The sequence below is a fragment of the Nannobrachium achirus genome (assembly GCF_963921795.1).
Source record: "Nannobrachium achirus genome assembly, chromosome: 1".
NCBI classification, from domain to species: Eukaryota; Metazoa; Chordata; class Actinopteri; order Myctophiformes; family Myctophidae; genus Nannobrachium; species Nannobrachium achirus.
This window is the reverse complement of record NC_137810.1, coordinates 36308667-36325340: the sequence shown is the minus strand read 5'-3', so window position 1 is coordinate 36325340 and position 16674 is coordinate 36308667. Positions and strand designations below refer to the sequence as shown.

The 16674-nt window shown below is 38.0% G+C and overlaps 1 protein-coding gene across 1 annotated transcript in view; it reads left to right on the top strand.

Moving 5' to 3' along the window:
- negr1 (neuronal growth regulator 1) overlaps window positions 1-16674 on the top strand; it is a gene marked incomplete at both ends in the record, with an annotated part of 253490 nt that overhangs the window by 149912 nt on the left and 86904 nt on the right. The gene's annotated exons all lie outside the window — the stretch shown is intronic.

The following is a 16674-nucleotide window of genomic DNA, read 5'->3' as shown; positions in this document are numbered from 1 at the left end:
GAGCTGGGCAAAGGTGAGGTGTCAAGACAAGACAAACTGGATGCAGTGGTGGAAATCAAATGTTTTACTTAAGTAAAAGTATCTATACTGCAATGTATACTGTGTTACAAGTAAAAGTCTGGAATTCAAAATGTACTGTAAAAGTATTAAGGTGTTGGCGTCAAAATGTACTTAAAGTACCAAAAGTAAAAGTACAAAATGTTTGAAAATAGTAGATCACAATGCGTCTCGATGCGACACGTTGTGAGCTTGTAGAGCCTAGGTATAAAATAGGGCTAAAGTGGTTTGTGTATGTTTTATTGCGACCATAGGGCGCAGTTAACTATGAGAACCGTCATATCTTGTCCGTACGTCCTTCAGTTCAATGTCTACTCTATAGTCTATAGCTGTTGTCACATTGTTGACACATCACCTCATCAAAGATCAAACCCTGAATATACGTGACATCTCATTGTGACATCACATTCCATCCTTGTCTCTTGTACCTGTATGCCCATATATGGAGATCCCTGCATGTACAGTTGTAAAAAAAACATTTTTCAGTAGAACCGCCGATCCAACCAATATGCCCACAAAAGGACTGAGCTTGTAGATTGGCTATTTTCGAAGAGTTGGTGTCGTGGGGGAAAAGAGCAGACCAAGTACAGAGACATATTTAGTCAAGTTGACTAAATATTGATGGTTTAAATGAAGGTTAATTGTCTGAAAATAGTGTACAAACCAGTGTGTCAAACCAGTCTATGAAGCTATCTATGAAATCTATGAAAAAAATGTATAACATAATTGTATACAATATGTTGTGGGGGGTCCTTGGCCTGAAAAACGTGGGTAGACCCCCTGCCTTACACTGATGGCAGAGTAGAAGTACTTGGAATGCCCCAGTGTGGGTATGTACTCCATTTTTAAAACTTAAAAAGGATGAATTGATGTAGAAAAAATTGCAGCATTATGCTATAATGGATTCCTCAACGATGCCTGCCCTATCTGGGTAGTGCAGACCTGAAAGAACTGTGCTCACAGCTCCCCTACACAAAGTGTGGAAATTGCTTACTATGACAGCTCTTAGCTAGTGTTGGTGCCGTATGCGAAATTAACCTTGCTGTGATGGTTTGTTTGGAGTGACATGTCCCTGAGGTAAAAGAGGCTTCTATACTATTAGCTCTCCACAGTCATTTGCACACTCAATACAAGTATGACCTTCAACCTAGTTTATGCTCCCCTCCCAATGTTTACTTACTTATTTTACACTTAAAAGGCTAATTTATAACTTTGTCGCACAACCGCATGGCTCAACAAAATGACACGCTTTTCAGTTGAAAATCTTTTGTTTTTGTCGAACAACACGGTCGTACACTGAAGTGTAATTAGGCTTAATGTTCCTGAATGCATACACTGGGGATGCAATTCTTGCTTAATGGTTCACCTGACCTTTGCAACCCCCCTCCCCCACCCCCTTTCCCTGTAGCAATCGATAAGGAAACCATTGTGCAGCTCAGGCAAGACATTGGCCGCTGGATATCACAAGAACAAATGCATTGCCCTTCATTTATCATGCAAGAGTATACGACCTAATTAGATCCTGGAATGGACGCATGCCCATTTACAAAAAAAAAACGGTAGTTATCCATTTGAACTTGATTTCTTCAGGTGACGATCAAATTCACATCCAACTCAAAAGGTGTGCAGTAAAATCGAGGTGGCTCACAGGCGTGGAGGAAATAAACAAAAAATCAGACGTTGCATGTTTTAAAACAGATTGACATCATGAATTTCCCTGAATTATTTATCTCATGAAAACGGTGCGCAGCATCTCAGTCACGTTGACAATTTCATTAGTCTTGGAGGCTTCTTTTCACCAAGTCTGATAAATTTAGACTGCCTCTCAGAGACGTCATTAATACATAGTTTGTTGCTGAATCATCGTCCTTGCGTGCCACAAAGGGCACAGAGGCAGCACACATACTATATCCACTCACTCTTTTAGGCGGCCAAAGCAAATTGACATATTCAGCTCCACCGGTTTTAATTGGAAGCCTGCACGCCACCTGTGGTTATCGTTGGAGGGCACTGTTAATTGTAGGTGGAATTTCTGAACACCTGTCTCTTGTGAATGTACTATTTGCATTAAATCTCAAGTTCATAGTCCTGGGAAGTTTCATGAATTTGATAAGACACGTTTCTTATGGACACATGAGGTCCAGTGTATACCCTTCAAGTTCAATCAATTCTGTTTTCAATTATATTTTATAATCACAACAAGTTGTCTCAAGACACTTTACATAACAGAGCAGAGATCTAACGTTAAACCCCTCAAATGGCCCACCATGAATGATGAAACATGTTGTGAGCTTGTACAGATGTGCCATTTCAAAACCTCACACGTCCTGCCATTGGCAAGACAGTAGATTTTCAGGGGATTTGCAGAAAATGTAAATTGTAGATCAGCTATTTTTGCTAGTCTCTGCGAAAATAAGCTCTGTTCCAAAGCAAAACAGGGAAAGAAACCGGTGGGGGAAAAAATGCATTTGCAGGACATTTTCAGGAAAAGATCAGTAAATACTGAAGAGGTGAAACCGTTCTATCTATTTCTGTAAATGTATAACATTTGAAATGTTTAGAACATTTTTGACAGCTTTTGAAAAAGGTTTAAAGTGATTAAACCAGTGAGCAGACATAACCTGAATACGCTGAAGAATTAGGTTTTGAAGAATGTGCAGCAACTATACTATTGGAGCTCCAATAGTAGTTGTTGCACAGGTCTTCAAAACCTAATTCTGAATGCTCCAGAATACTGCTATAGCAAGCGAGTAACCCATTTTTGGAGTTCCGCCTGGCTCCTTACACCTGTATTTATATTAATAACTCTTGATCTAGTGGGACAACACAAGGAAATACTTGGTTCTCCCAGCAAACCTGATAGATTGTAGCTGAATAAGGCAACACAGTGACTGTTATAAATGTAAGCCTTTTAATCGTGCAAAAAGCCTACATCCAAAACTTGCATTTAATAACTTAAACAATTGCGTCACATTCATGAAAAGAAAACATATGCTGCAGTGTTGTTTACCTCCATTTGAACCGATACAAGTAACCAACATACATCTTTTAAACATTGCATCTATCCATGTAGAGAAGTACTAATGAATGAGGTGGAGTCTGAAGAGAGGAGTTTTTAGACTGTGGCAGAAAATGGGAAGTGAGACTGCAGTCCTGACTGAAACAGACGTTTGCTGATGGAAGTGTGTGGGAAGGGTGCTGGATCATATCATGTTTGTTTGTAGGTTGGTACTGTACCAAGTCCTTGAAAACCTTTCTAGGTCATCACGACTGTTTTAAATTGAATGTGAGCAGCACAGAGCCCAGAAGTGGGGCTGTGGACTTGTCGTAAATGTTAGCAGGCTGAACACCAGCAGGTGTGCCCCAGCATTCTACGGTTGTAGAAGTTGTGTTGGAAGTTGTGTAGGAAAACCTTAAATAGGAAGTTGCAGTATAGTCAAGCATGGAGATGACCGAGGCATGGATAGAGGATACGGTGCTAGGCAGACTGGTGTTGACAGTTCTGAACCTCAGGACGGTATAAAGTGTAACCTTACACAGGTCAAGTGCTGACCCCTGTGGGAGTCCAATGGTAATGGGTTTCATAATGAAAAGGGTGGTAACCCTTACCAAAAAGTAGTATACTTACGTATACTCTGAGTATACTTGTTATGAACTAAGTATACTTTGTCTAAACTAATACTTTGGTAAGTATACTTTTCTGTTTACTTAAAATGTACTATCAGGAATATACTTAACAAAAGTATACTTAGTTTATACTGACGAGTACACAGCAAAAGTTTAAGTATACTTTTCCTTCATTTCAAGTGCAGCCTATATTCTATAGTACTGTGTTCTTATACAGTATCTGGCTTGTGGGTGTATACTTGTATATTTCTCACACTGGCTGCTTGAGGTAGTTGCCCTACACTGTGCACCTGTAGTGCTTATGCTTGAGGTATACTAGATTTATACTTGAACTGCACTATTTTCATACATGAAGTATACCATTTATATACTCCAAACATACTATGCGTGAACTTAATGTACACTACTCTTTTACTTGCAGTGTACTTGAATTGCACTTTTCTTATACTTGAGGAGTACCATATTTATTTACACAAAATGTATATACTACAAACATACTATGCGTGAACTTAATGTACACTACTCTTTTATTGCAGTGTACTTGAATTGCACGTTTCTTATACTTGAAGTATACCATTTATATACTCAAAACATACTGTGCGTGAACTTAATGTACACTACTCTTTTACTTGCAGGGTACTTGAATTGCACTTTTCTTATACTTGACGTATACTACGTTTATACTTGACCCGCACTATTATATACTCCAAACATACTATGCGTGAACTTAATGTACACTACTCTTTTACTTGCAGTGTACTTGAATTGCACTTTTCTTATACTTTAGGTATACCATTTATATACACAAAACACACTATGTGTGAACTTAATGTACACTACTCTCTTACTTGCAGTGTACTTGAATTGCATGTTTTTTATAGTTGACGTATACTATGTTTATACTTGAACTGCCCTATTTTCATACTTGAAGTATAGCATTTATATACTGAAAATATACTATGTGTGAACGTAATGTACACTACTCTTTTACTTTCAATGTACTTAAATTGCACTTTTATTATACTTGAGGTATACTACGTTTATACTTTAACGTACTATGCGTGAACTTAATGGACACTAATGTACACTACTCTCTTACTTGCAGTGTACTTGAATTGCATGTTTTTTATAGTTGACGTATACTATGTTTATACTTGAACTGCCCTATTTTCATACTTGAAGTATAGCATTTATATACTGAAAATATACTATGTGTGAACGTAATGTACACTACTCTTTTACTTTGAATGTACTTAAATTGCACTTTTATTATACTTGAGATATACTACGTTTATACTTTAACGTACTATGCGTGAACTTAATGGACACTACTCTTTTACTTGAATTGCACTTTTCTTATACATGACGTATACTACGTTTATATTTGAATTGCACTACTTTTAACCTTGAAGTATACCATTTATATACTCAAACTATACTATGCATCAACTTAATGTGCACTACTCATTTACCTCTAGTGTACTTGAATTGCACTTTTCTTATACATGAGGTATACTACGTTTATATTTGAGTGGCACTTTTTTCATACTTGAAGTATAGCATTTATATGCTCGGAACATACTATGCATGAACTTGATGGACACTACTCTTTTACTTGAATTGCACTATTCTTATACTTGACGTATACTACGTTTATATTTGAATTGCATTAATTTTAAACTTGAAGTATACCATTTATATACTCAAAACATACTATGCGTGAATTTAATGTACACTACTCTTTTACTTGCAGTGCACTTGAATTGCACTCTTCTTTTACTTGAGGTATACTATGGTCATACTTGAACTGCACTACTTTTAAACTTGAACCATACCAGTTATATACTCAAAACATACTATGCGTCAACTTAATGGTCACTACTCTTTTACTTGCAGTGTACTTGAATTGCACGTTTTTTTATACTTTACGTATACTACCTTTATACTTGAACTGCACTATTTTCATACTTGAAGTATACCATTTATATACTCAAAACATACTTGAATTGCACTTTTCTTATACTTGAGGTATACTATGTTTATACTTGAACTGCACTATTTTCATTGTAGCGACGGGGTGCAACTAATTAATAAGTATTGTAATGGTTAAAGAAAGACAGAGTGTGAAATATTATAGCTTTGGACATGGAGGACTGTATACTCTGGAGTTGAGGTTATGCCCACCACAGGGCTCCAGTCAAAGAGCAGTAATCAATGATGACACTTGATGGCGTTTTATGTGTTTTTTATAAAGGAGGTAGTTGGTGGACACAAACATACACAATGATGAATGGTATCTGAAAATATAGAAATACTACATAAGGATAAGGAGACAATAAACAATATGCAGTAGTAACCTACACAAATGTAGCATATTACTGAAATGAGCCATGCACTCATGTGCCAGCTTAGACCCAGCATGCACTCACACACAGGTTAGACTAGGGCCTGTTAGCTTAGCCACTGAAGTTTAGCTAGCAAACACAATTACAAAAACAAACTTTTTAAACCACACACAGATCAATTCTGATACAATGACCTGTTACCACATGAACCATTATTGTTCTGCAGGACAGAAAACAACTCACTTTGTCAAGAACGCATTCTTATGTGCATATGTTTGTTTGTGGCTGCACTCATGCATGTAAACAGTTGGGGTCCTCTGTTCTAGTGGTGCCCAAACAACTGCCTCAACTAAAGTGTCACCTGGGTCCTGATCAGAGGGTACCTGAGGCATGCCTGCTCTAAATGGGGACAATAAAGGTGGTGATGGGGTTTGGTGTTGCTGAACTGTCTGTAGATTTCACTCTGAATGTGTAGACTTGCCGGTCCCATTATACACCTACAAATGAACAGATAAAGCACATTAGTTATGGGAGTCAACAGTAGTAATATACTTTGAATTGACAAGTAGAATGCCAAGATGTGTGATGATAATACCTTTGTCTGATGTTCTCCTCCTCCCAGGGTGGTGTTCGGGCAAAAGAGTTCCCTCCGGGAACACACACCCTATTTATAGTCCTGGGAGGGTGAAACCAAGTGGGAAGTGGATAGAGGGGAGATTGAGAATGATTCTAATGCATTTAATAATACAAAAGTACTTAAAACACTAGCACATGGATATGCTCCTTTAATTCATATCTCCAATTACCACTATGCCCACTAAATGTGTACACCCACCATACATTATTAAATGCATTAGAATCATTTTCAATCTCCCCTCTATCCACCCCCCACTTGGCTTCACCCTCCCAGGACTATAAATAGTGTGCGTGTTACCGGAGGGAACTCTTTTGCCCGAACACCACCCTGGGAGGAGGAGACAGACAAAGGTAAGGGTTTTACAAATAACAGCTTTACATTATCTTCACAAATCTTGAGTATTCTACTTGTCAATTCAAAGTATATTACTACTGTATATTACTAATGTGCTTTATCTGTTCATTTGTAGGTGTATAATGGGACCGGCAAGACTACACATTCAGAGTGAAATCTACAGACAGTTCAGCAACACCAAACATTCCCCCAACTGTTTACATGCATGAGTGCAGCCACACACAAACATATGCACATAAGAATGCGTTCTTGACAAAGTGAGTTCTGTCCTGCAGAGCAATAATGGTTCATGTGGTAACAGTTCATTGTGTCAGAATTGATCTGTGTGTGGTTTAAAAAGTTTGTTTTTGTAATTGTGTTTGCTAGCTAAACTTCAGTGGCTAAGCTAACAGGCCCTAGTCTAACCTGTGTGTGAGTGCATGCTGGGTCTAAGCTGGCACATGAGTGCATGGCATTTCAGTAATATGCTATGTTTGTGTAGGTTACTACTGCATATCGTTTATTGTCTCCTTATCCTTATGTATTATTTCTATATTTTCAGATATCATTCATCATTGTGTATGTTTGTGTCCGCCAACTACCTCCTTTATAAAAACCACATAAAACACCAAGTGTCATCATTGATTACTGCTCTTTGACTGGAGCCCTGTGGTGCGCATAACCTCAACTCCAGAATATAGTGTCCTCCATTTCCAAAGCTATAATATTTCACACTCTGTCTTTCTTTAACCATTAAAATACCTATGCAGAACTGTGTTCGAATATTAATTAGTTGCACCCCGTCGCTACAATGAAAATAGTGCAGTTCAAGTATAAACATAGTATACCTCAAGTATAAGAAAAGTGCAATTCAATGTTTTGAGTATGTAAATGGTATACTTCAAGCATGAAAATAGTCTAGTTCAAGTATAAACGTAGTATACGTTAAGTATAAAAAACGTGCAATTCAAGTACACTGAAAGGTAAAGAGTAGTGTACATTAAGTTCATGCATAGTATGTTCTGAGTATATAAATGGTATACTTCAAGTAATAAAATAGTGCATTTCAAGTATGAAAGTAGTATACCTCACGTATAAGAAAAGTGCAATTCAAGTACACAGCAAGTGTACATTAGGTTCACGCATAGTATGTTTTGAGTATATAACTGGTATACTTTGAGTATGAAAATAGTGCAGTTCAAGTATGACCATAGTATACCTCAAGTATGAGAAAAGTGCAATTAAAGTGCACTGCAGGTAAAAGAGTAGTGAACATTAAGTTCACGCACAGTATGTGTTGAGTATATAAATGGTATACTTCGAGTATACAAATAGTGCAGTTCAAATATACACGTAGTATATGTCAAGTATAAGCTAAGTGCAATTCAAGTACAATGCAAGTAAAAGAGTAGTGTCCATTAAGTTCACGCCTAGTATGTTTTGAGTATATAACTGGTATACTTCAAGTATAAGAAACGTTCAATTCAAGTACACTGCAGGTAAAATAGTAGTGTACATTAGGTTCACGCATAGTATGTTTTGAGTATATAAATGGTATACTTCAAGTTTAAAAGTAGTGCAGTTCAAGTATGACCATAGTATACCTCAAGTATAAGAATAGTGCAATTCAAGTAAAAGAGTAGTGTCCATGAAGTTCACGCATAGTATGTTTTGAGTATATAACTGGTATGGTTCAAGTTCAAAAGTAGTGCAGTTCAAGTATGACCATAGTATACCTCAAGTAAAAGAAGAGTGCAATTCAAGCGCACTGCAGGTAAAAGAGTAGTGTACATTAAGTTCACGCACAGTTTGTTTTGAGTATATAAATGGTACGATTCAAGTTTAAAAGTAGTGCAGTTCAAGTATGACCATAGTACACTTCAAGTATAATAAAAGAGCAATTAAAGTGCACTGCAGGTAAAAGAGTAGTGAACATTAAGTTCATGCACAGTATGTGTTGAGTATATAAATGGTATACCTCGAGTATGGAAATAGTGCAGTTCAAATATAAACACAGTTTACGTCAAGTATAAGACAAGTGCACAGCAAGTAAAAGAGTAGTGTACATTAAGTTCACGCATAGTATGTTTTGAGTATATAAATGGTATACCTTGAGTATGAAAATAGTGCAGTTCAAATATAAACGTAGTATACGTCAAATATAAAACAAGTGCAGTTCAAGTAAAAGAGTAGTTTTAATTAAGTACACACATAGTATGTGTTGAGTATATAAATGGTATACTTCAAGTTTTAAAGTAGTGCAGTTCAAGTATGACCATAGTATACCTCAAGTAAAAGAAGAGTGCAATTCAAGTGCACTGCAGGTAAAAGAGTAGTGTACATTAAGTTCACGCACAGTATGTTTTGAGTATATAAATGGTACGATTCAAGTTAAAAGTAGTGCAGTTCAAGTATGACCATAGTATACCTCAAGTATAAGAAAAGAGCAGTTAAAGTGCACTGCAGGTAAAAGAGTAGTGAACATTAAGTTCACGCACAGTATGTGTTGAGTATATAAATGGTATACCTCGAGTATGGAAATAGTGCAGTTCAAATATAAACGTAGTATACGTCAAATATAAAACAAGTGCAGTTCAAGTAAAAGAGTAGTGTCAGTTAAGTACACGCATAGTATGTGTTAAGTATATAAATGGTACACTTCAAGTTTTAAAGTAGTGCAGTTCAAGTATGACCATAGTATACCTCAAGTAAAAGAAGAGTGCAATTCAAGTGCACTGCAGGTAAAAGAGTAGTGTACATTAAGTTCACGCACAGTATGTTTTGAGTATATAAATGGTATACTTCAAGTTTAAAAGTAATGCAGTTCAAGTATGACCATAGTATACCTCAAGTATAAGAATAGTGCAATTCAAGTAAAAGAGTGGTGTCCATGAAGTTCACGCATAGTATGTTTTGAGTATATAACTGGTATGGTTCAAGTTCAAAAGTAGTGCAGTTCAAGTATGACCATAGTATACCTCAAGTAAAAGAAGAGTGCAATTCAAGTGCACTGCAAGTAAAAGAGTAGTGTACATTAAAATCACGCATAGTATGTTTTGAGTATATAAATGGCATACCTCGAGTATGAAAATAGTGCAGTTCAAATGTAAACGTAGTTTACGTCAAGTATAAGAATAGTGCAATTCAAGTAAAAGAGTGGTGTCCATGAAGTTCACGCATAGTATGTTTTGAGTATATAACTGGTATGGTTCAAGTTCAAAAGTAGTGCAGTTCAAGTATGACCATAGTATACCTCAAGTAAATGAAAAGTGCAATTCAAGTGCACTGCAAGTAACAGAGTAGTGTACACTAAGTTCACGCATAGTATGTTTTGAGTATATAAATGGTGTACTTCAAGTTTAAAAGTAGTGCAGTTCAATTATGACCATAGTATAGCCTACCTCAAGTAAAAGAAAAGTGCCATTCAAGTATGACCAAAGTCTTCCTCAAGTAAATGAAAAGTGCAATTCAAGTGCACTGCAAGTAAAAGAGTAGTGTACATCAAGTATGTTTTGAGTATATAAATGGTATACACTGCAGGTAAAAGAGTAGTGTACATTAAGTTCATGCATAGTATTTTCCGACTATATAAATGATATACTTCAAGTATGAAAAAAGTGCTGTTCAAATATAAACGTAGTATACCTTATGTATAAGAAAAGTGCAATTCAAGTACACTAGAGGTAAAAGAGTAGTGCACATTAAGTTCATGCATAGTATAGTTTGAGTATATAAATGGTATACTTCAAGGTTACAAGTAGTGCAGTTCATATGACCTTAGTATACCTCAAGTACAATAAAAGTGCTATTCAAGTACACTGCAGGTAAAAGAGTAGTGTACATTAAGTTCACGCATAGTATGTTTTACGTATATAAATGGTATACTTCAAATTTAAATGTAGTGCAGTTCAGGTATGACCATAGTATACCTCTTGTATAAGAGAAGTGCAATTCAAGTAAATAAGTAGTGTACTTAAGTATACATCTGAGTATATGAATGGTTTATTTTAAGTAAGGGAATAGCACAATTCTAGTGTATGAATACAATAATTTAAGTATACTCATATATACTTCATGTATACTTTAAGTAAACTTAGAGTTTACTCGAGTATACTCAAAAGTGGGCCAATTCAGATTACTTTTAGTACGGTAGGTATACTGTAAGTATACTAACTAGTACACTAACTAGTACATTTGTTAGTATACTACTTGTACATAAATATCAGTATACTTGTACTTAAAGTATACTTAAGAAATATACTCAAAGTTGACTTAAGTATACTTAGAAAAGTAAACTTGAAGTTTACTACTTTTTGGTAAGGGAATCCTTTTGCCATCCTTTTATTTACCTGTCTGCTGGCCTTCTGAACCATATTTCACCCTCGCTCCTATCATGCAGTCTAAAAACATACTGTACTTACAGTGGGGAAGGGAGATTTTATTTATTCTATTCATTTATTCCATCATCAACATTAGCTGCATTAATGATGTTTAAACTCAATTGCTGTTCAAATGTATTGTGAATCTTGGCCGGTGTCTTGCTACATCTCTCAGGCCTGTCATTGCAAAGTGTACATACTGTACATGTGTAGTGGATGTTTAACCATTATACAGTCTAAAACAGAAGTTGGGAGGAGGCTTCACTTAAGCAATATTACACGAGAGGGTGTGCATTAACGCGGTTATCCTGCACGACAGCCTTTTCGCAGGAACGAGCCGACAGGCGAGTTCCGTAGGAAGGGCTGGAGTGCAAGATAACCGTGTTAATGCAGACCCGACCCTCGAGTGTAATATTGCGATTATACAACTGTTGCCCTTAAAAAAAACACGTCAACTTTATTTCATTGTAATTAAGATATTCAATAGGAATTTGTAATTTTTTAATGCCACATTTAGCTACTGTGTCCCTGAACGTCACATGAAAACCGCTAGCCAGCCGCCTAGCATAGTGTGGGGAGAGAGGAGTGCTTGCTCTCTTTCGTGACCAACGCAGCTGATTTCTTTACTTGATGAGAGACCGTGCATCTGTGCTCGTTATATGCACGGTTGGAGAGCCTGTTTTCCATTGAGAGCCCGACTACCTGTTGTATAATTCCACTTTATCCCGATACTCATCATAAGACCTCCGTCGCCCCAGACTGTATGCCGGGAGCATTTGCAAATTGAAACCACGCGAGACTACCGTTATACCCAAACTATCAAGTGTAGGTTTTAATGACAAAAAAGACAAACCTACAAATGCCCTTCAGTGTAACCTTTAGGTTTCCAGAACCAATGGTGCCATGGCAGTTTAGTGTTGGTTTGTATCGTCTGACAGTGGCTACATTTGTCTTTCCATGTTCTCACTTCATCTTCTGTCTCATTTGATTTCATCTCATCTCATCGTATACTCATGCCATCTCATAGCAATTGCTTCTCGACTAATCTCATTCCACCTCACCACTGTCTAGAATTGAAGTTGCAGTTGTGCTGAGGTCGAGGAGTGGAATGCCTTTGAATGAAAACTAAATTAACATGGTAATGTTGTGAAATAAGGAAGCACGTGAATTATAAAGTGACTTTATTATTGTCATTACTTAACTCAGAACTTGTCAAGCTTAGATGTACAGCTCCCTCACGCACGTCGCGCACACACAAATCTCTCTGTAGGTAATTGACAGCCATCTATTGCCGTCACTGGCACTGCATTTTTGTATTTTTTGTGGAGAAAACGAAACTGCTGCATTTGTCACAGCCTTTTGCTGAATTATATTGAATGCTTCACACATAGTTGTCTTATGGGTCAGTGCTTCTGAGCTCTAACCGAAGCATCCTTGTGCACACATTGAATTTTCATGTCGACTATCACCATTCTCCATTGCAGATAAAAGACAATACAGCAGTGCATTAGGCCAGGGCACTGTATGGGTCAGACACGTTATGCAACTATTAAGTGCATCTGTGTGTGTGTGTGTGTGTGTGTGTGTGTGTGTGTGTGTGTGTGTGTGTGTGTGTGTGTGTGTGTGTGTGTGTGTGTGTGTGTGTGTGTGTGTGTGTGTCTATAAGGGAGCTGAGACGTGAAATCATATGGAAGCCTATTTTCCACAATCTAGCATATGTCCTTGCTGTGTACAGTATACGTGGGCAATGGAGGTTACATGGTACTACAGTATCTAATTAAGAGGCCGGGCACAGGGCAACCACTAATGGTGCACAGAAATCCATAAAAGCTGTGCTGGCAATATTTGGATAGTCAATAAAATGAACATAATTGAATATCACCATGTTCCATGAGCTGGGCTCCCACTCATAATAAACTGAAGCTTCGAAGAGGAGACAAAAGAACACAGTGTGCTGTATCTCTGCATTCTGATGGTGTAATTCCATATTAGAACGGGGTTGTTTCTCAGACATTTGAATTGCTCTTTATAGATTGTTTTTTTGCGATTGTTTATGTAGCCGGCATTGTCTTGTCCCGAGGCTCCAGGACTATATCGAACCCGCTATAGCAGTGTGAGCAGCAGAGGAAAGGAGAACTCATTATCGCCATGGCCTTCAGGGCTTCATTCAAGTTTTTGACACAGCAGTTAGACAACAATGGGCCACCAGGATTGTAGAAAATATAGCAAGGCTTTTAGATATAATTTTGTCACTGTCGGTCAGAAACCTCGTATCTCCAAGTTTGAAATGTGTGCATTTTTTCGTAAAGTAAAGCCCTGCTTCATCAAACAGCAAATCTACAAGCACACAAAGCCTCACGGTGCAAGGCATTGTGGACTTGTAGATCAGCTATTTTCACTATTTTAAGTAATTTTTAAATTAACATAAAAGTAAGGTTTTGGACATACAAGGTTTCCACCCGACATTTTTTGCTCCCTCAAAAATGAATTAAAATATATACAGGTATATATAGATTGCAGTCAGAACAGAATGGCAGTATTTCCATATCTGAAGCGTAGATCGACCAGAGTTGTCCTGTTCCTGTCGTGGGGGTTGAGATATTGCTGAGTCGGTGTCTAGTCTCTGCAGGCCTCCAACTAAGGGGGGTGCTAGTTTTTACCTTGCTAGGTGCCTATCCCTCTCATGTTCCATACACTATGCAGTCTGGGTTTAGATCCAAGCACAGTACCCACATTTATTTCTTTTCCCCTTTAGCCAAGGTATGGCAACTGCCATACCGCCATACCCAATTGACGCCTCTGGTCGTTGCTGGTTCATATTGATATTGATATTGATGAAAAAATTGCTACATGTATCAGGGGCTATACTCTTTCTTTTGTACATTAACAATGTCTGCAGTAAATCAAAGCATTCTTGGTACCATACCGTATGTACGCGGACAATACGGTTCTGTACAAACACCTGTGCGCCCACGCTTGATTTGGTTGTTAAAGATTTGTTTTCTGATTTCATCTCACTGTAGCAGGAACTGAGAAGAAACAAAGTGTTGTTAAATGGTTACAAAACAAAGGCTATGTTGTAAACATCTCCACTCTAGATGGTACCCCCATTGAGTGGGTGGAGCACTATAAATACCTACTGTAGGTTTCTGGTTGGATAAAAATGTCATATTGATGCTTTGGGCAAGAAGCTTAAATTCACTTTAAGTTTGTTCTATAGATTGAAGGCATGTTTTGCCCATTCCTCCCGCAAACGATTGGTCACTGGTCTGTTCTTGTCCCAGCTGGACTATGGGGACACCATTTATAGGTTTAGGTTTACTTGGGCCTCCACATTGGCCAAATTGGATCCCCTGTATCATGCTGCTTTGAGATTCATAACAAACTCTCCTTTCAGAACTCTGCACGTTGTATGCTGCATATTGCAGGCTACAACATTGGTATAATTATATTTATGAAGTGATCCTTGGTGAGCGCCCCTCTTACATTTCCTCCAAATTTGAATTGGTCAGGAATGGCTTAAATCTCAGATCAAATCTTGGCTACGCTGTGAAGTATCTTCATTTACATCTGAGGGAGGCAAAACATTCCTTTGGTCCCTGGTCATGGAATGACCTTCAGAGTCAGATCAAATTCCTCTGAGAAGCTTTAAAAGAATCACCTTAGATATATATACAAACATTTGCACTTGCTCGGATGTTTACTAGTTTCTCAGTAGGTAGTACCTTAGTAGTACCTTTTTTGGTACAGGTTGCACACTGTGTGTAGTTCTACCTGATGTACTAAAACTAGCTTTTATATTATGTAAAGTGTATCACTTTGGAGTTATTCTTAGGTACTTGTAGTGTATCATGGATGTCCTATTTTTGTTGTTGTCTTGTATGGTACTAGAAACTCGCGCCGCTATGCGGCGCTCCTGTCTAGCCGCCCTCGCCACGCCAATGCTCTGAGAAATGCAATACAATAATTACCTTTTTTAGCTGAAGCAGCATTTAAGGTCGTCATTGCAGGATTGCAAAGGGAGTCCTCCCTCCTGTGTCTTGCTAGTCGCTCTCTCTCTCTCTCTCTCTCTCTCTCTCTCTCTCTCTCTCCCTCTCTCACACACGCACACCTCCCTCTGTTGTAATTCGATACACTGCTCCGCTCAGCTCCACTTCTCTCTCTCTCTCGCTTGCCCGCCCCCCCTCCCCTGTTGCCTCCTCTCTCTCGTGCTTAGCGAATGAGCGGACGGCATAGGGTTATGGGCGGTATTAGAGTTCTACCGACATACATCTGATCTAGCTACATCTGATCTAGCTATGAGTTGAAGTCGACGTGAAGTGGGCATGAATGGGCTTGGAAGTGGGATGCGGCTCTTAAAGGAATGACATATATAAGATGTGCAGCAAAGATTGTGTAATTCTATTTCTGCCTCTTGGCCATGCAGTTCCCACTTGTAAAAGAGACTGTGTGTCATTGTGTTTTTACTAGTTAAATAAAGGTTAAATAGAAAATAAAAAATAAATGCACACAAATCTGCCATCACCTCCTATGAAGACTTACTAATCTATAAATAACTCCGTGCACCATTTCAATGAAGATTAATTTTGGTCAGGGGAGAATCTTTGTGGTTCAATTCAGTCTCTATATATCTTTATATCCACAGCAGGGCCTGCTGTGATTCTGTTGCCATTTATTAGATGAGAACACCCAATCAGATTTGTTTAATTTCTTAGTGTTGTGTGATTAATGTTTTTCTTTTTTTTTTTTTTTTTTTACGGTGGCTCCCATGCAAAAACTCTGGACTCTTTCCTTCATTTTGTTGCCGGGTTTTTTAAATAAGTGGATAAACATTTCCCTGGTCGAGAAATGATAAATCATGATTTGATAATTAAAACTATCAATAATGAATGCTACGGCTAATATTCCTAATTGGATCACATTTTGCCTGCGGGAGACTGATCAGTGGCCACTAACCCAATTTGGACCGTAAACGTACAGATCGGAAACATCACTCAGGGGGTGAAACGTTATATTTAACCATGCAAATTTTCCACAGCAAATGGTTATGTAAGGACGGCAACCAGTGAGGTTGTTTAACTCATTTCTAGCCGATCCCGAGTATACTCGTGAAAAATACTCAAGTATTTAGAGTGCCGATCCCGAGTATACTCGCGAAAAGTACTGTATATAGAGTAATGCCGGTTCTCCTACCCAATAGCCTGGCGGAAGGTCCTGGCACGATCGGCCTCGCCGATTCATCATCATCACGGATCCACGTACACAAAATAGTAATCCCATAACATGGAGGCCGACG